This window comes from Cuculus canorus, chromosome 1 (assembly GCF_017976375.1).
Source record: "Cuculus canorus isolate bCucCan1 chromosome 1, bCucCan1.pri, whole genome shotgun sequence".
In the NCBI taxonomy this organism is placed as follows: Eukaryota; Metazoa; Chordata; class Aves; order Cuculiformes; family Cuculidae; genus Cuculus; species Cuculus canorus.
In genome coordinates this window covers 39,537,777-39,562,137 of record NC_071401.1, presented here as the reverse complement: position 1 = coordinate 39,562,137, position 24,361 = coordinate 39,537,777, and the positions used below count along the sequence as shown (strand labels likewise).

The 24,361-nt window shown below is 37.4% G+C and overlaps 1 long non-coding RNA gene across 1 annotated transcript; it reads right to left on the bottom strand.

Annotated features, from left to right (window-relative positions):
* Positions 1-403: 403 nt before the first annotated feature.
* On the bottom strand, positions 404-24,105 carry LOC128850987 (uncharacterized). Its single transcript, XR_008448267.1, has 3 exons — positions 23,882-24,105; positions 5,410-5,686; positions 404-2,463 (listed from the first exon to the last, which is right to left on the bottom strand). It is a non-coding gene; the product is annotated as an uncharacterized LOC128850987 (long non-coding RNA).
* Between the last annotated feature and the right edge of the window lie 256 nt (positions 24,106-24,361).

The following is a 24,361-nucleotide window of genomic DNA, read 5'->3' as shown; positions in this document are numbered from 1 at the left end:
ATGCTCCTCTTTCATAATGTTTTTTTTTTTTCTTCCTTGAGTATGGATTGTTTCCTTTCATCAGTAAAATTTTATATATCTACCTCAAGATATGCAGTATAATGAGTTTGTTTTATAAATATATACATATATTTAGAAAGATATATAATAAAATGAATGATCCCTAATCATGTCTCCAGTTACAGAAATCAGGATAAGAGTGTGTCTCTTTCTTAAGCTCTTTTATACACTTCGGAAAACATAAAATAGTTTTATTGGTAGATTTATGTCTTTTAAGTTATGAACAGCAACATTTATTCTGAAGAGTTCATATTTGTATGAACTATTCTACACATATCCTCTTGATGTAACTGCATGGATTAAGTTTTTAGTTATTTATATAGAAACATTTGCAAATATATGGAGAAATTCAGAATCTCTAAAAACAAATAGATAAAAAAATAAATGACCTACAAGCACCAGCCACTGATTTAGTAATTAAATCTATACCATCATGTCTTGAAAAAGGATCACGGGATTGCTTATTAAATACTTGATATTATTTTCTTTGCTCCCAGAGAGAATATGACTTTCCTGTGCAAAACATTCAGGCTGTAGTTTGTGTCCTGTGCTCTCAGCCCTTCAAACTGTTTAAGACTTTAAAATTTAATCAAGGGATTTCTTAATGGAGGCGAAGGAAGAGTAACATCAGAAATACATTTGACAAAAGGGTAACAAATTTCTATTTAATTATTTACAATGGCCTTATACTGCTACTTAGAGACACAAAGTAGTCAGACTCCTGAGCATGCGATCCAACAGTCTGGAAGGACAAGGGCATCAATTCGTCCTCACATCATGCAAACAGTTTTCAAGATTGCATCTTGTTGATCTTGATGAAATTACGAGTCTAGGATCTGATGCAGCATGCCAGTAATTTATGATCACAGGTCATTCCAAGCTGAATGTTTTCAGGGCACATCAAGCCCACTTGTCATTTGCATGCAACTCATTTTATCACCTAAGAGATGTTTTTCATTAGGCCACTAGTCAGACATTTGCAGTTCTGGAAGGCCTGTATTTTTTTTAAAAATGACCTCTTTTCATCCATCACAACATTAAAACAAACATCAATGCAAAATGTAATAGTAAAGCAATTAACCTATTATCTTCAGGTCAGGTGTTTGTTATTTTGCCATTTACAGAATGACAAACTCTCCCACTTGGCTGCTGATTTTTGGACTGGGCCAGCTGTCTGTTCTTTCTAAATGCTGTTTCAGTTGATTATGTGACTATGAAGTGCCCTTCTTCCTGCCATTTGGGATTACTCCTAGTTAACTCTATAGCTGAGCAATTTTCCCTATATTGCCTGTTCAAGGAAAAAAAAAATAAAAAGGAAAGCAGATTCAGCAGCTATTATATTATATTATATTGTTCTCACTCTGAAACTTTTTGGACAGATTTCTTTTCCAGAGGAATCTGTCTCACTTCCAATGTACTAGGTAGAAAAATGAATTAAATTATTTGATATTCTTATTTCTAGCGACATACCACTCACTGATATCACAGGATTCCTATAAGAATAATAACAATTTAGAAAAGGAAGACAATATTTCTCAAGACATTTCAAAATTAAAGGATATTGGATAGTATTATGTCCATCTCCATATAGACTTCATGGAGGAAGTTTAAATATTTTAATAATTCTGATTGGGGCTGGGGTAGGGGGGGGGGAGTTTGCCACAGGAACAGAATTTATTTGCACTTGCATAGGCATCTTCGGTCTATGGTTGTGCTAGACATCCTAGATCCCTTTGCAAACAGCTCCAAAGGGAATTCATACCACCCAATGACAGGTATCCAAGATTAATCAGAAAGAAAATCTTCCTGAGTGTTTCCAATTCTATCTAATGGCTATGGGGAGATAGGGTGATTCACTCAAATTTAGAGACAGAATTGATGGTTCTCTGACTTTATGGGGGTAAATTGTGCATCAGGCATATTTCTATTCTAGGTGCAGGCTGTCAATTGGGTCAAATCTTCGGTGTGGCATACTCAGTCCACAAGTTTTGCGTATTGTAACACACACTAACTAGCTAACGTGCTGCACATGTCTTGCTTCTATTGTAGAGAATTACAATGGAAATATTTACATGGTCATATAAAAGCATTCTAACTCAAATAAGAAAGGATTATGTCTATACTTCCCTCATAGTAGTTTGAAACACACTAGGATCAAAGCATGGAACTTGAGACTGCCTGTACTAGTGGTAATCATAACAGGCTGCCTGTTGCAGACTATCTTACTTCCTTGATCCTTTAGAGTCTACACAATATCAGCCCAGTAAGATTTCAATCTTAGTAGTTGATCTGGAGATCAAACGTAAATCAGATACATAAAGAGCAAACTGATATGAATCTGTGATTCACGCTGTGATTGCGCTAGGCATATTTAGAATCTCTGATCTTCCTCTGTCCCAGACCCTGAAACAGAGAAATAAATAAAAAAAAAAAATGTGAAAACATATTTACTGAACAATCTGAGTAAAGTTGCAAGCTGACCCTGTTCAGATACATTTATGTACACTTTCATGCAGAGTTCTGTTTCTGAAGATGGAGGTAATTGGATATGGTGCATACCTTGGACTTTAAAGTAAGCCATATGGAAGTAGCATTTTAAAATCAACATTCTTTTTCCTTATTTGCTGGTATACCATGTTGTACTTTTCACAGCCTGTTGCCTTTATGCTTTGCCTGTTTTACCTTATCAGCTTTCATGTTTCAGCTACTATAATTAGAGAAATATATCTCTCCCCTCACTTTTGCTATTCTATGTAATAGTGCAAACAATTTAATCAAACATTCTGTCATGTCATCCTGTCATCAAATCAAATGCAACAGAGGAAAGAAAATCACCTTTCCTTCTCTACCACCCCCAGAACTTCCATACAGATTCATAACCCATGTCATATAATTTCCTCCGGAACATTTTCTGCAACATTCAAGGGAGGTAAAGGTGCAAAGACTATCCAAGGGTGTATTGTCACCCACAGGAGGAATGTGAATTAGTCTTTCAAAAGTGTAAAGTTTGTTGCTAGTTCATACCTTTTCTGAGAGAAAAAACAAGTATGCTTGGACACAGAAGTTACTTCTAACCTCTAGAAAATGCAAACTGATATTACAAGAAAAATAAAACATTTTGTCTGTTTGTTTTCCTAAAATATATGTCCATAGATCTCTGAGCAACACCAATTAAACTGACCATAAAAGCTTGACATTTAATATTGAAACAGATAATAAGGGGGCACAAGTAAAACCTTTTAGGGGAGAGAGGAAGGTGAAGGTGAGTCATAGCACCTGGAAACATCTGTTGATTCTGTATGAGACTTAAAGGATAAATTACATGGAGATTATAAAAATACAATTTTATAATGGATACAGTAACTTGGGTGCTGCAGTGCCATACATCTGTTTTATAGACTGCTAAATAATTTAGTAATGAATTTTAAAATTAGAATATGTTACAAAGGGTCATTAATATTGCATGAAGCATTGTTGAATTACACAGTATCAAAATTACATCTGTTATAGGGTGCTTCTTCCAGTAATGGTCAACTATGTTTATACATAGTCACTGCTTTTCTTAATTGTAAGTATTTTAGTGATGTTCTGGAGAGTGAAATCAACAGATGTTATATAGTATATATGTCTTCCAGATGGTGAACATTTCTGCTTTAATAGCCTAAATCAGCCTCTTTTTTATCATCAATACCTAAACCATCACTACAAAACTCTGTTTTTTTCTTGCAACTACTAAGTTAGAAAAAAATGGTCATAAATTTTTCAGCGTGACCTCAGAAAGATGACAAACACTGAAGTCTTAATCCTGTAAATTTCTGCTTGTTTATGGTACATATCTCATTTTCTCTGAAGTTCCCAAGGGAAAGGTTTGGAAAGTATGAAAATTATTGCTATTGAAGAAAAAAAGGCCCTGTGTCTTTCTGTATCTGACCAAGTGTCACCATCTTTGCCTTTTAAACTGACATGCTTCTATCTTCTCATCAGACAAAACCCCCAAAGTTTTCTGAAAGAGTGAGTGGAGAATAAAACTTTTTCTTTGTTGACAGAATATTGAAGAAGGATGTTTTATGAACGAAATTACTTTCTTCTAATATGATATATGTTATTATTCTGTAAGGCCAGTTTTTATTGCTACTACTTACACTGATTAAAAAATCTTTTCTTATATTCTTTTAGTGAATGCTGTTTTCATAACATGACATAATTACTGAAACAGTATTTCAAGATGCTGATAGACTCCTTGATTAGCACTTCAAAAGTATTATAATAAAAGTTTTTGCATCTGCCACTTTCAGCTCAGAAAGGCATAACCCTTGGTACAGCACTGTTGCAAATAGCTACTACTACTACTTTCCTTATTGAAGCCTAATTACAGAGGCTTTAAGTATCTGCCTTCCCAAATACAAACCTATATTCATTTTGCTGTAATATTACTGTCAATTGCAGCACAGATAAGAGATATAAAAACCCAGCTTGTTGTACTAATGAAGCAAAGAGCTCCGTGCTTAAAAAAATGGTAAAAATTATATTCAAGCTCAGATTTTTGCATTGATATTAAGGTAATTTCTATGTTTAGTCATCAGGTAACTACTTGAACTACCTCCTGCTTCTTCAAAGCTCACTGAATCAAGTTGACTTTACAGACTTCCACCTGGGTACTTAGCATGGATGCACACCGTTTTTTTCTCCCAGTCCTGCCTCAAAACTCAAGGTCACATTTTCACTCCTCCATCCCTTGATGGGTACTCTCCAGCTGAAACCTGTTATGTAGCCATCTGTTTATTAACTACCATAATTCTGCAAAATGTATCTGTAAAAGAATCTAGATTTTTCAGAGATACTAACTAGGACTTAAGACAAGAAATTTCCATTTTCTGTACCCCAGTCTTGACAGTGAATTCCCTCTAACTTCTGCCTATTTCGACCTTCCTTATTGTTCAAACATTGATCTTTTCCTTTGCGTTTCTTGAGTGAGTGGTGAATGTTCCTCTATTTCATATCTGTCCTCCAAAGCCCTTACCGATACAGTTATTGAGGTAATGCATCCAAGATTTTCTAAAAGTTGCTTTCATTCTCCTTTCTGTGACTGAACATATACTGAGTATAAATCATTTAAAAATTGCAGTGCAGATGGAGGTCCAAATTTTGCAAACTGAACTGTCATCTTTAGGATATTGCAAAGCTTCTTCACTGCTATAAATGGGGTACAAAGAGAAAACAGAACAACTTTTCTTTCTTTTTGATACTACAATTTCTGGTGTCCCCCTTATTGAAATTATGAGAGCTCCTTAGACCATTTGTTCTTGGACTGATATATATGTATGTGTATATTGATAAATACATACTCACACAGAGAACAGGTGATTGCAGGCAACAAATACAAATTGTGTGTTCAGACTTCAAATTCTGGAGCAGGTTCCTTCAGCTTTTACTGTTGTTCTGCAGTTCCAAGTATGTTGGTTCACAAGTGCCACTCAGTTACTGCCTTTGTTTGGAAGCAGATATACATTATTCATTTTGACAGTTGGAGGAAGAAAGATGGTGGTCTTTTAGAGAGAGGGAGTTGAAACTTTCCAAGCATGAAACCGGCACAGACAGGAGTTTTAGCAGTAACTTACAAGACTATCTGTAAAATACAGATGAAGAAAAGTATTAGCACAACTCATTTGCTGTCAAGTGTATTGTGTCTCTGTTTATTTTTTTCAAACACATCATTAAGAATCACTGAATCTTACTACATACTTAAAGTCTCAAACTTTAAGCTACTGAAAGGGGACTAACTTAGAAAATACATTAATATTAACAAGCGTCTGGTTGAAAGAATTAGGCATCTGTTGTAAGACAGGTATAAAAGATCAACAGTACTGCTAACTTCAGGGGTTAAACCATAAAAATAGCTGACTGTGGAAAAGTCAAATAGACAATGAGTTATAGTGAATACACTGCGAGCTATATTTATAGCTAATACAACAAACTAATTACCATGGCAGGTAAATTACTGACAATCCCATGTCTTACATAAGTACGTCACAGTGTAGTTAAATTATCTGAATAGGCTATTGAGCTAGTCTATGATTCATTCTAGTTAATCCTTGCTGAGGAGAGAGAAGGTGGATGGTGCATGCTACAGATACTGATAAAATCCATTCGTACATCCTTCCTTATTCAGGCCACTTGTAGATAATCCACAATTCAATGACATCCTGAGTGTGAATACTTTCTGTTCTGCATCACGTATCCACCACGGAGTCCATGCCCTTAATCACCACACATATTCATGTAAACATATACCTATGTATCACATAGATTATACAATAATTATTATATTATGTTTAAACTATCTGGTTCATGATACAAATGATCAAGAAGTCAATATTTTTGTAATCCATACCAATATTCAGTGGTACTAAATTGTAAGCTTCAGAAGCAAAATATGATTTTCTCACAGATTATCCACATAGCCAAGGCATGACATTCTCAATGGCACCCTTGTGGACAGGAGTCTATGTAGTATTAGAATACAACTGAAATAAAATATATGAGAGCACCAAGGAGAAATAAAGATGTCTTAAAATGTCTCTAGTCACAGATATTTTTTGTATGCAAAAAATACAGTAAATCTCAATTGAACACTGCATAAAATGGCCTTAATTTTAAGTCTTTCATGTTAAATTCCAAATGGAAAAGACATTAGAGCACAGTCGTTTATTTAGTAGGGGTCTATAGCCTTCATTACATTTCAAAGCATAACTTGCTACTTTCTAGATTTGAATTAGTCTCTCAGTCTTTCTCCAACAGAAATTTACCAGCAATTCCTCTTTTTTTGTCATAAAACATGTAGTGCCATGCCCAGAGATAAATTAGTCTGGTCAGTTCAGAGATGGGAGTCAAAAATAATTAAAGAAGGAATGAATTACCTAAGACCAGAACAACAAGGCTGAGAACAGACCCATGCTGAGAGTGCTGTGGCATGGATAGATCTACAATGTAGTCAGCACAACAAAAATAAATGATGTACTTCCAACTGAAGAAACTCCAAAATTCCCATCCAAACAATATAAATGAAAACTGCTTCTTCTTAAAATTTCTGTAAAAAAATCTTCTGTGTAAGGGAGAGAAAATAAGATGAAAAAAAAAACAAACAGGAGTTGAGATATAGATAGGGAGATCCCTTACCATTTACCACCAAAGGCAAAACAGACTTGACTTGGGGAAAATTAATTTAGTTTCTTGCCAACTAAAACAAAGCATGGTTGAGAAAAAAAAAAAAAAACAACACCCCTTCCCCCAAAAAACTTAAAGCAGCATCTTCCCCTCACCCTCCCCTTTTTTCTTGGCACAATTTCACTCCTTCGTTCATAATTCCAGAGAAGAGCAATGAAGCTGGTGAAGGGGCTGGAGAACAAGTCTTACAAGGAACAGCTGAGGGAACTGGGGTTGTTTAACCTTGAGAAGAGGAGGCTGAGGGGAGATCTTATTGCTCTTTACAACTACCTGAAAGGAGGTTGTAGAGAGGACAGTGCTGGTCTCTTCTTCCTAGTGACAGGGGACAGGACAAGGGGCAGTGGCCTCAAGCTCTGCCAGAGGAGGTTCAGGCTGGACATTAGAAAAAAAAAAATCCACAGAAAGGATCATTGGGTACTAGTACAGGCTGCCCAGGGAGGTGTTTGAGGCACCATCCCTGGAGGTATTTAAAAGACAGGTGGATGAGATGCTCAGTGGTTGACAGAAATGGTTGGACTCTATGATCCTGCAGGTGTATTCCAACCTAGTGATTCTGTGATTCTGTGATAACGTGTGAACAAATGTGCTCCATTGTGGTGTTCTCCAGGGGCTGCAGAGGATCTCTGCTCCAGGGCCTGGAGGACGTCGTCCTGTCCTTTCTTTCTCATTTGCGGGGCTGTTTCTCTCATATTTTTTCCTCACTCCTCACTATCAGGCATTTGGTTTTACCCTTTCTTAAATACGCTTTCCCAGAAATGCCATCACTTTGGCTGAAGGGCTCAGCCACGTCCTGTGGTGGGGCAGTTGGAGCTGGCTGGAACCATCTGTGTACAGCACAAGACCCCAGCTTCTCCTCACAGGAAGGAGCCTATCAGAATGGCACTTGTGTGAACTTGTACCAAAAGCTCAATTCAGCTTCCGGTTGAAACTCATTCTGCAGTGCAATGCATAGATCTTACCTGCATGGAAACAGACAGGAGAGAAGTGTCTCATGGGACTTCTGAACCAAACGTTGTTGCTCAGTAAGAATGTAACCCCACCTCAACCAGTTCTACAACTCTGTGGTATAGAAACCTGCATTTTAGATGACCACATTGGTCATCCTTTACAGTTAATGAGAAATAGGTTCTCTTCAAGGCATGCATAATTCACAGAATCACAGAATCACACAGAATCACAGAATCACAAGGTTGGAAAGGACCCATTGGATCATCGAGTCCAACCGTTCCTAACACTCCCTAAACCATGTCCCTAAGTACTTCATCCACCCTTTCCTTAAACACCTCCAGGGAAGGCGACTCGACCACCTCCCTGGGCAGCCTGTTCCAGTACCCAATGACTCTTACTGTGAAGAATTTTTTTCTGATATCCAACCTGAACCTCCCCTGACGGAGCTTCAGGCCATTCCCTCTAGTCCTGTCCCCTGTCACTTGGGAGAAGAGGCCAGCTCCCTCCTCTCCACAACCTCCTTTCAGGTAGTTGTAGAGAGTAATAAGGTCTCCCCTCAGCCTCCTCTTCTCAAGGCTAAACAACCCCAGCTCTCTCAGCTGCTCCTCATAAGACTTGTTCTCCAGCCCCCTCACCAGCTTTGTTGCTCTTCTCTGGACACGCTCCAGAGCCTCAACATCCTTCTTGTGGTGAGGGGCCCAGAACTGAACACAGTATTCGAGGTACGGTCTCACCAGTGCCGAGTACAGAGGGAGAATAACCTCCCTGGACCTGCTGGTGACCCCATTTCTGATACAAGCCAAGATGCCATTGGCCTTCTTGGCCACCTGGGCACACTGCTGGCTCATGTTCAGTCGGCTGTCAACCAGCACCCCCAGGTCCTTCTCTTCTGTGCAGCTCTCCAGCCATTCTTCCCCCAGTCTGTAGCGCTGCATAGGGTTGTTGTGCCCCAAGTGCAGGACCCGGCATTTGGTCTTGTTAAACCTCATCCCATTGGTCTCGGCCCAGCAGTCCAGCCTGTTCAGATCCCTTTGCAGAGCCTCCCTACCCTCCAGCAGGTCGACACTTCCTCCCAGCTTAGTGTCATCTGCAAACTTGCTGAGGGTGCACTCAATGCCTTCATCCAGGTCATTGATAAAGACATTGAACAGAGCTGGACCCAGTACTGAGCCCTGAGGAACTCCACTTGTGACTGGCCTCCAGCTGGAGTTAACTCCATTGACCACCACTCTCTGGGCCCGGCCATCCAACCAGTTTTCAACCCAGGAGAGTGTGCGCCTGTCCAGGCCAGAGGCTGACAGTTTCTGAAGCAGAATGCTGTGAGAAACTGTGTCAAAGGCTTTACTGAAGTCCAAGAAGACTACATCCACAGCCTTTCCCCCATCCAGTAGTTGAGTGATTTTGTCATAGAAGGTGATCAGGTTAGTTTGGCAAGATCTGCCTTTTGTAAACCCATGTTGACTGGGCCTGATCACCCGGTTCTCTTGCGTGTGCTTCATGATAGCACTCAAGATTACCTGTTCCATGACTTTCCCTGGCACTGAGGTGAGACTGACAGGCCTGTAGTTCCCCGGATCCTCTCTGCAACCCTTCTTGTATATAGGCACAACATCAGCCAGCCTCCAGTCTAGTGGAACTTCCCCAGTCAGCCAGGACCTCTGGAAGATGATGGATAGGGGTTTGGAAAGGACATCCGCCAGTTCCTTCAATACTCTTGGGTGGATCCCATCCGGCCCCATAGACTTGTGGACATCTAGCTGGGCAAGCAAGTCTCTAAAATTCATCTTGCTTTCAGTAACCTGTTAGTTGGTATTACCACGAAAAATGTTTTCTGTTTACCTATAGCTAATTTGGATTTTGCCTTAAAAAAAAAGTAAATTGTTGAAATATAAACCAGAAAATTAATGATATGCAAGAAGCATGAAATCTTTGTACTACTCTGCTATAGGTACAGTGAAGTGACTCAAAAAACTGAGTAATTTGCTAACTGAAAATTTCATTTGGTTCAGTGGCTCACAAGCTACAAGAAGTATGTCAAACAGTAGAAATATTCAGCTACAACAGAGAGACCATCACAGGCACCACTACGTAGGTATTAAAAAACCAAAACACATAGTGTGCATTATACACACCCCAGGAATTCCTGAGCTTCCATGGGCGACATCTTTCTTCGGTCCCATTTGTTTTAAAAATATGGAAGAGAAAAAAATCAAAACAAAAAAAAAATGCATTAAAAATACATTAAATATCCAGTTTAAAACTGAGAAAGGAGCAGTAACTTTGAAAGACACTATGAAAAAGAGATGCTGTGACACACATATCCATGCTCCTCAGCTCATTCAATGAGATAGTAAATTTTTGTTAGGTCTAATCCAGCAGCAGATGATAATTCCCTTTACAAGACAGAACTGTCTTGAACACTGCATTGAGGAGCGGAGTCAACATCCTGCTTTCTTTGTATTCATGCCTCACTTGTCTTGGGAAGACCAGGCACACTGAATAACATTTGTTCCAGGTAGCTTTGAGCACCTAAGTGAGCACAGTCATTGGAGACCTGAATCACCTATGGCAGTTCTGGTCTTAATTTATCCAGTTAGTTAGGTGTCTAAATTTAAGTGAAATTAATGCAGGCCTGATTATCTGCATAAAAATTGCCTCACAAGGCCAAATATCAGGCATAAAAACGTAGGAGTGAAACTATGAACCCTCATGGGCAAAGTTTTGTCCAAGATGTTCAGATGTGTTACAGATCAAATTGTGTGTATGTATAAACATGGATCTGGCCCCGCTAAGGAAAGTGGTGGTGCACTAGCTGAAAGCCAAATATAACTATTTTAAATGGTGAATTAAAGACGGTATTTTATCATATTTTGGTATGTGTTATATAATAGAAAACACAGAATAATTCAGCTAGATTTAGTAAACACAGTCCTCAAAGTTCTTAGCTTTCATAGATTTTCAGCACAAATGTGGCCATTCTTTAATTACTGAACATAGTAGTGGTTTGGTTTTTTTTTCTTGATATGCAGTCAGTGGCAACACCAGCATAGTGACAAACACAGACTTTTCATGGTTAGTATTTTTTTCTCTATTTCTGAATTCTCTGTCAGGCAATCTGTCTAAAGCTTTCTGATTTTCTGAAATAGACTGTATTATAGAGATGTGCTAGTCATTCCATGGCTAAGGTTGTAAGTACCTTCCATTATAAGCTCAATTAGGCCCTTCCATCTAATTTTAACATCAGACTCTTCTATTAGAAATTTCTCTTGTGTGGTGTTCTGAAAGAAGATGATTTCCCCCCCTCCCCAGAAAGTTTGAGGATAATTGGACAAGGCATTTGTGAGATTTGAGAGGCTGTAAAACCAGTGGTAATTTGCATTTGTTACATTATCCTAATGTATTTCAGAACAGCAAATCCCCAAAACAGCATGTTGTAGAAATGGCAAATGTGGTTTATTCTCCTTGTTTTCACTGAGGAATGAGGAGTTTATGAGCTTTACAGGACTAGACAGAACTACCAGGGCTGGGGAAGAAGCAGAGTTTTAAAGGTTTTTAGGAGCTGGGCTGCTGTCAGAGCTTTTGTTTAGTGGGTTCTCAGCAAAAGCATCTTCCAGCCTGGGAGTACTTTAAAAGACACAATTAGGAATATATATAAATATTAGATTAAGTTTTCTCTTACTAAAAATAACCATTTCCCTTAAAAATAATTGACAGTAATTTTCAGATACGCCTATTAGTTTAGAAAAACATCAGAGTATTCTGTAAGAAATAATAAATTTGAAAATTAGAAAACTGTAGTATTTTAAAATAAGATTTAAAAAAACCCTAAAAATCAGAAACTAACATTCTTGTGTAAAGTATGAACATCTCACTTATTTATTTCTTCTGCTCTTCATCTCCGTCACGCAGCTTTCAGGTCTAGCTCAAATACCACGTATTGACCTAGACTTTTAGATCATGACCACCTACTAAGTAATAAAGCACAGCTGCAAAAATATAATGTTAAAATATGGATTCTATAAATTACTGAAAAAATATTACCAATTTAAGCAAAAAGAATCATACTTTTATGCTGTTCTACCACTCTTTCCCTAGCTTAGGAAGATTCTCTGTAAAGTTCTTAGAACACACATATGCATAAATCATATAAGCTTATCTTCATTATCACAGGTAATTGATATACTTTCTAAAGTAAACCTCATGTTTTCATTTTTTCACGCTTTAAGGAGGCTAAGGAACATAGATTAAAAGTAAGTAAGTAAGTGCCATATTATAAATTAGGCAACAAAACATAGCCATTACAAGTTGAAGACCAAAATCACCCTCCAACCTGTGTGGATATCAAAGTTTATAATATTATACCCGCTGTTTTTTATATTAATATTTTATATACCTTACAGTGGGGTTTAATATACTGTATTTCTTACACATTTCAGTATTATCCATGTAACATAATTATGTCACAGAGCAGAGGCTGATTATTAACCCAAGTTGTATGGAAGGCTTGGAAAAGAAATTATTTTACCTGACTTCAGTCACCAAAAATTTAGTCATGTCCAAAGGAGTTGTCCCAAACTCTGTTTATCCCATGAAAACAGAGAACACCTTCAGTACGTAATTAAGCCCCTTTAAAGAGCCAAAGATGAAATCCGGCTGCACCAAAATATGGATTTTTTTTTCCCCAAGTGTTTTAGATTACCTGAGACATAAAGATGGGTTTGGCAGCTGTGATAAAAGAGACTTCGGAGAACCCTTTAGAGCTGTTGCTGAAAGCAACACAACACATACCATGATATTTAAAATGTCGCTAGATTAAGTGCTTTGGGAACTGAATTCCACTCAGTTGTCAAGCTTAAACTAAATACACAATGTTCTTGGTGACTTACATAAGGTAAGAATATTGCCACTCATGCTCACAGACATATACATAAGCCTCAGTTAGTGTACAGTTAGTACAGGTCTGTCAGTCCATGTTGCAGTTGCAGTACAGTTATGCTGTCACAGAGAAATAATGAAGGTATAGTGACTGACTTTCAGACCAAGGAAAGCAAGTATATACAGTTGTCTGAATCCTTAACTTGTGAAAGTATTACTATTTAGCAAAATAATTAATCACACTCTAAAAATTTGGTTTTCAGTCTCATTGACTTTGAGTATATACTTAAACTTAGCAAAGCCAAGCTTTTTCTGAATGAGAGCTTAAGAGATTAAGGATAAATGAAAGAAAGATCAAAAAATACGATAAGAAAGCTAAAAATATTTTCTTCTCTCTAGAATAATACATTTTCTTGCAAATACATAACGATCTAACTACAGCGACACTCCTCTTACAATGAAAATTTATTCTTAAATGATTTAGCAATGGTAGTGTATGATTAATAAATTATACAAGAAGATTAAGTAAGGCAGCATTAGAGTGTCAATCGCAACTTTTTTTTTAAACAGAATTAAGTCAAGGATACTTTAATGAGGGTTCTAACTTTTGAAAAAGCTGCAATATAACCACTCTAATTTATGAATCCAGTTTTACACAGATAATTTCACAGTTCTCCCCTGTATTTATAGTTGTGTTCTAACTAGAAATGTTATTATTATTTGCATAATATGGAAGGAGTCCTTAGAAGAATTTAAGATGTTATTTTTCTTGAGAAGATACAAATCTTGAGGTCTAGAGAAGCCCCTTGTAATTGCAGATTTAGGGAAAGTCTGAAGTGCCCTGGGCAAATTTTACCAAGCTACTCTTCCTCTTCATACGCAAATGATGCCATATTAATATTTGAATATGGTTATAGGTGTCTGCACTTAATGGACTTCTGCAGCAATCGGTATTAACCAGTTGATTTAGTCTACAAGTTCCTTCTATCATGAAAAACCTTTGTACAGAGATGTGAAGTCCTGCCTATGATCACCCTTCTGATTCAATAAACCATTTAAATTTTGTAGCTTAGTGACCTAAACACAAAGCGAGTGATATGTAAACTTCCTTGGTAATCAACTGATGGCAATCACATTTGCAGTTAAGGGAATGCCCTGCATGCAAGTGTGAAAAATATGGGAAAAATTGCTTCTGTGTTCTTTAATTGTTTCCTAAATCAAATGGTATATTTTATTCCATAGTATCACTCATCTTTCTCCAAACAATTCTAATTACTATCTCCTATCAAAAGACTAACAAAGAGAACCCATCTTAGATCAATTTTTAATGACAGATCCTTTTAATGATCACTATCCACAGCACATGGATTTTATTTGTTACGCTGACATGGAAAATTAGCTCTTCTTTTCCTTTAAAATTCTCTCCTGCAAACAAATCAACTAGCACTGAGTATCAGACAGGAGAACAGTAAATATAGCCTGAGAAACAGGGATTCTTTAAAATAACATATTTGATAGTTATTAAAAAGGTTATTAAGTCCTTTTCTTTTTTCTGTTTGGCATGATCAGCCTAATACTTTTTGCTTTAGTCTATGCTTTTTTTGTCTGTACATTAAGTGAAATTGAAGAAATGCAGGGCTCACAACTCTTCATTCAGAGAACCAAAAAGCTCACTAAGCTATAAGCCCTATCTCGAATCAGCTATTGTCTATTATTTTGCCTACACAACTGGGAGGCACTATGCAATTTTTCCTATGTAGGGGACTTCTTTGCTTATCCAAAGGAACTACATTCCTTGTATAGCATCTAAATAACAAGCCACTTTATAGTAAAGCTATAAAAAAAAAGTATAAGCTAAGGAACTTTTGTAATGGAAGTGTTACATGCATGTTATATATGGGGGAAAGCCCATGGTGAAAATTTTACCCCTCAAATTTCTTCTGACAACAGAGAGAAATTCTGCTATGTGGACACAGAGAGAAATTTTGCTTTCTCTCTGAAGTACTGTGTGGTTGAGAATTTTGATCTTTTACCATAAATCTTCACTTCATAACAGGATGCTAGAAAGTGCTATGTGGTCTGTGATATACAATGTCGTATAAAGTTGATGTTCTTTAGATCCTGTACAGGACATTTACCTACAATTCATAAGGTTTGAACTGGAATATTTCCAGGTCTTTTTCCATCCTATGACCCCACTACTTGACCTCTATATGACAGCATGTAAGATCAGTTCTAAAGGTTATACATTTCACCTCTAAAACTGACAAAACAGCTTTATCCAGGTTTTCAGTCCTATCATTGCACCTGCATGAAGTTGAATCACATGAAGAAAACTCTACATTCAAAAGGTTGAATCTTTAATGAAATGCTTGAACTAGAGTTGAATCTGAGGAAAGACACTGGGACTGACACTGAGGAATGCGAAATTCCATGTCTGAAGAAGGGAAAAAAAAATAGCTGGCTATCAGTGCTGGTTAAAAAGCAGTTTAACAATCAGGTGCAGAACTGTGCTGTTCTACATTTCATTGCTGAAGTCTGAACATGCACTTGGTTAAACAACAAATAATATTGCCAGTTATTCTAGTGATGGTTGGACTTAGCTCCTGAGAGGACACTTGTCATAGTCTTTAAATACAGGGCAAACCTTCTCAGAAGCACACACTTCCACTTACAGTTTTCAGAAAACATTATGAAAATACTGACTGATACCTTAAGGAAATTAGTGTGAATTATAGTGATGGGGAGCAGAGGGAAAGAAAGATGTTAAACTTGTCTTTCTCACTTCAAAGGTTACTTCGAATTTTTCATTTAATTTCCTTAACGAGATACTTGTTACTCTAGACATACTTGACTTCTTCAACAGGTGACAGACTAAACCCCAAACTTCAAATATTAGAACCATAACTGCTAGTTACAGATTTTCTTAATAAGAATCACAAAGATAATTTGGAGAAAAAAAATGTTTAGAATTGAGTGACCAATTCCTGATTTTTAAATGTTAATTTTGTACAGCTGATTTTCAAAATAAAAGCATATATGCTCCAACATGAAGCATTACACACATGTTATATAGCTTTACCGGTGAATATATCAGGATGTTAAGAAGTCAGTCTATTTACAGTTTATGGGCCATGTTTCATATTCAGTGCTAGTACATAGTGCTAGTACTAAATGTCAGATTGCAAGCATCACTTTGAACTTGGGCCTTGCATGTCTTTTCTGCTGACTTTCTGCTCAGCACTGAGCTAAATCCCACAGGTAGTGTTATGAGAAATTCTTGCTTTCATCACGGAGCAGACAACAAGAGTCATTAAACTTTGATGATTTAAATGAGATAATGTTCAACAAAGAGATGTTTGCAACCTCGAATATTTTTCTTTAGAGTGTGAAAGATATCATTACTTGGTAACAGATTACCCTGTAAAGGCTTTGGTAACTTGTCTGAGAACTATCTGAAAAAGTCAGTAAACAATTATAACAGAAATGTTTGCTGAGATTCTTCTCTCCAGGATGGGTGCATCTTATAATAAACCTCATAGTTCTTGTCCACCAGTTATCCACAGGAGGGGACCTGATTAAGAGCATAGGAGCTTTCTCTTGCTATCAACATAAATCTCATCCATAACAATCGACACATCAGTGACACAAAGGCACGCACCCAGGCCTTTTTCCATTATGTACATAAGAATCTTTCCTGGGTTAGTCAGTTCACATACCATCTTGTATGACTGTAGTAAAAGAGACTGAAAGGGGAGAGTCAGCTGCAGAAATGCAAGGATATTTCATGACCTGCAGGAGATATTGTATACCAGAAGAAAAGCAAAGCAGGGTTTCAGGCACTTTTACCAGCTTTCTTCCAAAATGTAAGGATGCTCACCAGTCATGAAAAAACTGAGACAGAGAAGGGTGTGCAGGTATCTATTGTTTAATGTGATCTGGTCTTCCATAAGCAGGGCATGACATGTTTGTATGTGTCTCTGAGGGGTGACTGTAAACCCAGAATGTCCTGTTTTGTTTTTATGGGAAAAGGTGTTTAAATGACAGCAGAGGCTGAGCAGGAGCAATGACACCAAACAATGCTGCATCTTACTTACGAGAAGTAGCAACAGACAGAGAGACAGACTGTGCCCTGTAAAGGTGCCAGAGGTTATATCTGTGCTGCTAAATGCACTCACTCCAGGGAGTGGTGCCTGCCTATAAACTAAGAGGTAGAGAATAGCGCTCCATGCTGCTGAGCACCAATTCACTAGAGCAGACTTGTTGTATCCACAATATACAGAAATCAGCGCTGGATCTTTTCCAGGAATCATGTAGGCAAGGTGTAATGATCCTTTTTTTTTTTCCCTTTCTTTCCCTCCAGAACAAAGTGAATAACATGAGACCTATGCTACTGTTCACCAAAGTGATCTTTCTACAGTGTGAATGTAAGGTCACACATTGCATGCCCAGGAATGTGTAGCTAGGGCGTGTATGACGTTGGGATAGTATGAAACAAACCCGCTTCAGTCTTGTCTACAACACCAGTTAAATTTTGTTTCTGGATATGTTTGGAAGTTAGGTGCTTGATGCATTGTGAGCTTCAGCATGAATTACCATTCATGCAATCTGGAGCAGCAGGGGACCCCCACACTAGAGGGAATTTGGAACTGAAACTGATTAACACCAGAGATGTACTCACAGCAGGCGGTGAGGAAACATAACCAAGCAAGAAGTTTAGCAGTACATATTCCTCTGTGTATCTGGGGAAAATGTACCTGAGATAGGTGATAGCTAATTATCCTTTCAACATGTATCTTTTTCTTTTGAATTCAGATTTACTTAATACTAAGTGATTTCTTTTCCAGGATGATATAAGGCAAAGATTAATCCTGCCAGAGCAGGTGTCAGCTTCAGAAGGGAATAGAAATGAAAAGAAATAGTGATTAGTATAACTTACAATATTCTATGCCAATGTACAAAAGCTTTCTGGATGATTTTTTTTTTTAATCTTGTAATCTTTTTAATCTCACTGCCTTGCCAACTTCTATTCAAGCCTTCTCTTTCCATCCATCCATTAAGAATTTAGGTAGAAGTTGACAGTCTCTACTTATTACGGCTAAATAGAGATAACCTCTTCTTACTGATAGCGCGTTGAACAATGCAGAATTCCTTTTTGCTGGTAGACATCCTGGCTACTTCAATGATTATCACTGAAATGAAAAAATCATTAAAAAAATCTTTCTTTCTTAAAGATGACACACTTCTCAGGAAAAAAAACTTTTCAGGAAAAAAAATTTCACAGAAAGGGTCATTGGGCACTGGCAGAGGCTGCCTAGGGAGGTGGTTGAGTCACCTTCCCTGGAGGTGTCTAAGGGACGGGTGGATGAGGTGCTGAGGCACATGGTTTAGGGAGTGTTAGGATGGTTGGACTTGATGATCCAGTGGGTCCTTTCCAACCTAGTGATTCTATGATTCTATTATTCTCTGGCACTGTACCTCTATTGGCACAATATGACCAGATCAAAATAAGAGCAACTTGGAGAAATCAGCAAATTATTCACTGTGAGTAATTTAATACAATTTACTTTCTTTTCCATATGCCAAATGCCCACAAGTAGCTTATTATTTTAACTATATTCAATACCTACCACTATTTACCATGTGTTTTTTTCTCAATAACACAGATTCTAAATTGCTTATCTGAACTGTTCAGTGAAATGCAATATCATTTTTCTTGACATATGTATTTTCTTCAATGAATGGATAAATGCAAATTAAGTCAGGTAGCTGGTAGAAACATCTTAAGATTAAAAATTCATAATTTACTCTCTAAATATTTGCTGTGTGAGCAGCAAATATATTTCTAGCAGCACGTTTTCATTAGAATGCTTGCAAAAATTTTGAGTACATCTAGAATGTATTTCATAGCTGTATTCTGTTTTTTAAAGTAGTGTCCTAGAATGGGAAATCAAATCTACAAAAATGATTAACCAAATTCTCCTCCACTCCAGCAAAAAGACCCTAAAGTAAATCATGTCAATATTAAAAAGTACAGGTTTGGAATAATTTTCTCTCTTAAACCAATATCTTCTAGGTAGTCTTTAAGGTTCTGGGATAAGTTCTCATGACTCTTCATTTTCCATCTTTCTCTAAGACACTCTGATATAAACTGAGTAACCTTATCTGTGAAAAGCTAAGTACAGTAGCATAGAGGTCAGTCTCACCCCTTGGCCAGAAGTCCTTGGAACAGCAGTTTTAGAAGCGTAACCCGGCATTTTTTTTTTGCTAGCAAATGTGATAGCCCTTTGGCAGAGCTCTCATATGATCTCCTGCCTTTCATTTCAAAGTGCTTTATTTCAAGTTCTTTCTCTAAAAGCTAGTTCAGCAGGAATGATCAAAACAAATATTAAAGCTGTTTACCTGTTCTGCGCTCCTTTGCAATATTTCATGATGGTAACGAGGCTTTCAACACAAGACTATTGAGAAGTTACAGTGTTTACTAGTACCTACCGCTTTTCAGTCTTATTACTCTTGCAGCATGCCAAACTCATTGATCACTTATTTATATCGCACATGGACTCATTCAAGCATACACAAGGTTGAATTCCTCCAGCTGTTACTATTGTGCTTGATCGTATAGGAGGAATAGCTCATGCATGACGCCACTTTTTGTGACTCTGATGCCTGTGGCATTATTTTTTCATTAATACCATCTGTAAAGAGGACCCAAAGTCTCTCTTACCCAAAATGTCAAATTCATTGTAAAGCTAGATATGGACTTCTGCAACTGATGGACACAAGCTTAGTAAAAGGGTGATGGGTTGAGATAGGTCATTCATGGAAAGTCATTGCACAGACAGAAGGCAGCTACTGCTGCTGCCACCTGATACACTGACAAAGGCTCTAACTGCTGTTCAGTTTCATTTTTGTAGCTACATTCACAACTTTTCAGTTGCTAAGACTTTGTTCCCCTTTCCTTTCATGCTTTTTATTTTTCCTTATCACTTCAATATGTTTTCTTGAGAGATTTGTACATAGATTATCACTACAGCAGAATTCTCAATGTCTTTTTTTGTTCTTATTATACCCATACCCTCCAAAATTGGAAATGCCTGTTTTTAGACCAGCAGAACAGGTCTGGTGGGGATAATCACGATCAGCCAAGAGTCCAGACCAACAAACAAGTCTGTAGAGATGGGGAACATCCAAGGTCAAGGTAGGAAGTTATCAGCAAGCCGGGGCAGGATCAGGTCTGGAGACAGCAAGTAGAGTCAGACATAGCCCAGCAATTTTTGGGCAGGTCTACCATGACAAGGCAGGACTGAGATCAAGCCACAAATCAAATCTGCAGTATACTGTATTTACCTTTGTTTCACTAAACTTTTTGTTCATTTGAGATTTACTCAAAATATAATCGTTAGCACATATACTAAGAAAGTGGGAAATCCAAAGAAATAGTTTGACCCAATAGACTCTTTCTTTTTGTCCTATTGTACATCTAGCCATACACCGTGGTAGTTACAATAAAAAAGAAAAGTGTGAATTTTCTCTAGAACACATATTTTTCATAACATAGTCTCATTCACAAGGCAAACACTGCAAGTCTGTTTCCCTGCTAGCAGCATGATATTGCTTTTCTTTGAGTCTGTGTTTTGCCTGATTCATAACCGTATTCTGTATACTTTCCCCAAGTATCCTCAGCATTATCCTGTTAAATAACAATTCCTAAGCAAGGTCCCACCTTCCACAGTCTCAGTAATGAGGGGGGATATTACTCGGCTACTCCCCAAAGTCATTCGCTATTATAAACAACAGATGCCCCGTGCTCCTTGTCCATCTTAAACAAATGCTGTCAAGATGTAACATCTGAATAGGCCACCTTGGCTACAAAGAAACATAAAATCCCCCAATTCAAAGACTGGACTATAGATCATAATTTTCAGTGCTACCTGCTCTGGCTGGAGATATGAAGTTGATTCAGCTCGTCTGCCTTTTCTCTGGGTTTAAAGAAACTACTTTCCCAGAACAACTGTAATTCTGGCAAAATAATTCATTTAATGAATTATTTTCCAAGTAAACACAAACATACATGTAGTCAGTGGGTAAGATTGATACTGATACCGATGCAAAAGAACAGTAGTGAGCAAAGTACAACCTTCTGCTATTAATCTAACTTCCCTCCTTTCAATCATCCCAGTATTTTTTTGCCCATGAACTGAAAAAAAAAAACAAAAACAAAAAAATCTTCCATCCTAAGACTAGCTGTTTTTTTCGTCTTTCACCACAGAAATTCAAGAGGCTTCATGTAATTATAGGTCAAGCTTTAAAAAGGTATGTGAAGATAAATCAAATTCTTTCATATCTAGTCTTCCCGACTTCTCCTTAGGTTCTGCTCGAACTGTGGAAATAAGTACCATTTTCATTCTTAATTTTCCCAGTCTTTAAGTTTGACACTTTCTTCTCTCAGCTTAAATTTTAAAATATAACACTATAGTTTTATCTTAAGACCTGCATTCTGGTTATATAATTGTTGGCACATAGCTACAGACATTTGCAAATACAGGAAAGCTAGCTAAGGGAAGAAAGCTCTATTTTCAGAGATTTTATTCTGGACTTTGCATTTTTATCGTGAAAGCGTGCAAGGGGTTGAAATTCGCAAAAAAAAATTACTGCCACTTTATGCCTTCAGCTGTATAAAAAAATAGTTCAAATAGTCCCATGGCCTGTGTTAAGACTGGCAAGATGATTAAGATGATCTTTTCTGGCCTTAGAAAGTACGAACTTACAAAATTACTTATATGTGATATGTTGGAAAGTTATGCCAATTTAAGCCTTGTGCCAAGAAACTAGTTTATGTCACATACGAGAATTTCTTTGGATACAAGTTGTGAATTTCCTTTGAAGTGGACAAGTGAAAGCTGTTTTGGATGAGTTTGCACACCAAGGACCCTGAAGACAATACAGGTCAAACAGGCTTCCAACTTACACCTTCTTGCCTCATGGCATAATGATTGCATCAATTTACACTCCTTTATACATGAGCAGTGTGAAAGCATGTAATAAAGGTTCCAAGTGAGTTTAATGGGAAGGTCTTTAATTTAGATGACTTTATGAATAATTATTGGACTTTCCCCATGGAAATTAATGGTATGGAATGTCCATTAATTCATCTATTCCATCCTCTACAGTACAATAAATCTACACTGGCCTTATGGGGATCTATCTTAAATGTGAAATTAATGATAATTTTTCTTAGAAAGCACCTACTTGGCCAGTGATTTGGTAAAAATGTCTGACCACCCAGAAAGGGAAATACATAGCAGATTAATTTAGACATATGACTCAAAAGTAGTTTGCAATTCAAGAATAAAATACACATAGCAATAGAAACTCTTCTAATGTGTCTAATTTTGCTACACCATTGATAACAGATTGTACACAATATTCAGCCTTTTCCACCCGTTTCTAATTTTCTAACAACCAGGTGCTACAGTGATTTCACTTATAGAATATTACTAAGATCTTTTTACTTTTACAATATTTTAGAACACGTTATTTTATAAAGCAAGAAGTGGCTACCATGATCATCTGTCTTCTGAAATGTAGACACTAGGAAGAGACTGCACTGTCCAAGCTACTTCACGATTGCCACATATAGAGAGCCGTACCAATACCAATTCAGTATTGCTCTGCTTTATATGCAGTATTCACATCAGTTCTTTTAGTTCAACTGTCTTTATGGGAGTTTACATAGAGCTGATTAACGCTCTGATAACTGAATTTATTTTTCGCCAGTCACATAGCCCTGGAATATAATTTTTTACCTTCCAGTTTATTCAGTGTGTGACCAGATGTTTGGATATACTAAAACACAAGTTTGTTTGCTTGTTTCTAGTTTAGAAGCATCCATATAACTTTCTAGCAACGTATCTTTTTTTCCCATTACTTCATATTTTCCAGTCTTTATCAGTCATGTTTTATTTCATATTATTATTGTAATGTGAAATAGATGTGTGCAAAAATCCAGGACCATATCTACACATAAGGGCAAGGGCAGATCTCTGTTCCCTAAGCCAAGTATTATGGACTGACTAATGTCAAGGTTGTTTAAATCTAACCCCTTGTAGAGCAGATTGGCTACATTCACAGTCTGTGTCATTTCCCCTGACCCCAAGGCACAACTATAACTACTACCTAGAGAAAAAAATTAGGTCAAGTGTCTGAAGTAATGTGAAGACTGGCTTGCAACCAGTGAGAATGGTGATTTTATACCACAAAACATTTTATAGTATGTGCGGAATGCCCTGCCCTGAGCATAACTTTAGGACAAGTGTTAGTGTCTAAATCCAGCTGATACTCTTGGAGGAATGAGGACAGCACCAGGACCAGGTTCAGTTCCATTCACAGAGCCTTTTTTTTAAAGGACCTTTGAAGAGAGCCATCCCTCTCACCATCCCCAGACCACTTCATGTGGTTCTAAAACAGCATCAGTGGCTGATGAGTGCTAGGAGCACTATATCTTGATGATGGTGATTTGTTACTTAAATCCATTATTTACAATTATTTTTTAAGTCCTAAAAAATTTTTGTTGCATTTAGTATGTATCATGCTATATGTTACAGTCAGCCCCAGCTAAGACCCACACAGCCACGCATTCACTTCCCCACAGTGGGACAGGGAAGAGAATTGGCAGCAGAAAAGAAAAAAAACCTTATAGGTTGACATAAATATGGCTTGATAAGTGAAGCAAAGCTGCACATGCAAAAAAGCAAAATAAGAATACATTCACTACCTCCTATCAGCAGGCAGGTGTTCAGCCATTTCCAGGAAAGCAGGGCTGCAACATTATAATAGTTATTTGGGAAGACAAATACTCTGAGAATGCCTCCCTTTCTCCTTGTCTCCCCAGCTTTTATATCTGAGCACAATGTCATATGGTATCAAATATTCCTTTGGTCATTTAGGGTCAGCTGTCCCAGCCATGTTCTCTCTCAACTTCTTGTGCACTCCCAGTGTACTCACTGGTGAGGTGCTATGAGATGTAAAAAAAGCTTCGACTCTGTGGAAGCAATGCTCTTCTATAATTAAAACATCCCTGTGTTATCAACACTTTGGTCACAAATCCAAAACACAGGCCTATATGGGCTGCTATGAAGAAAATTAACTCCATCCCAGCCAAAACCAATACAATTACCCTTTCTAATCTCTTAACTAAAAGCGCCCATGTGCTAACAAGACAAATACTTCACACACAAAAAAAAAAGCTAAACCA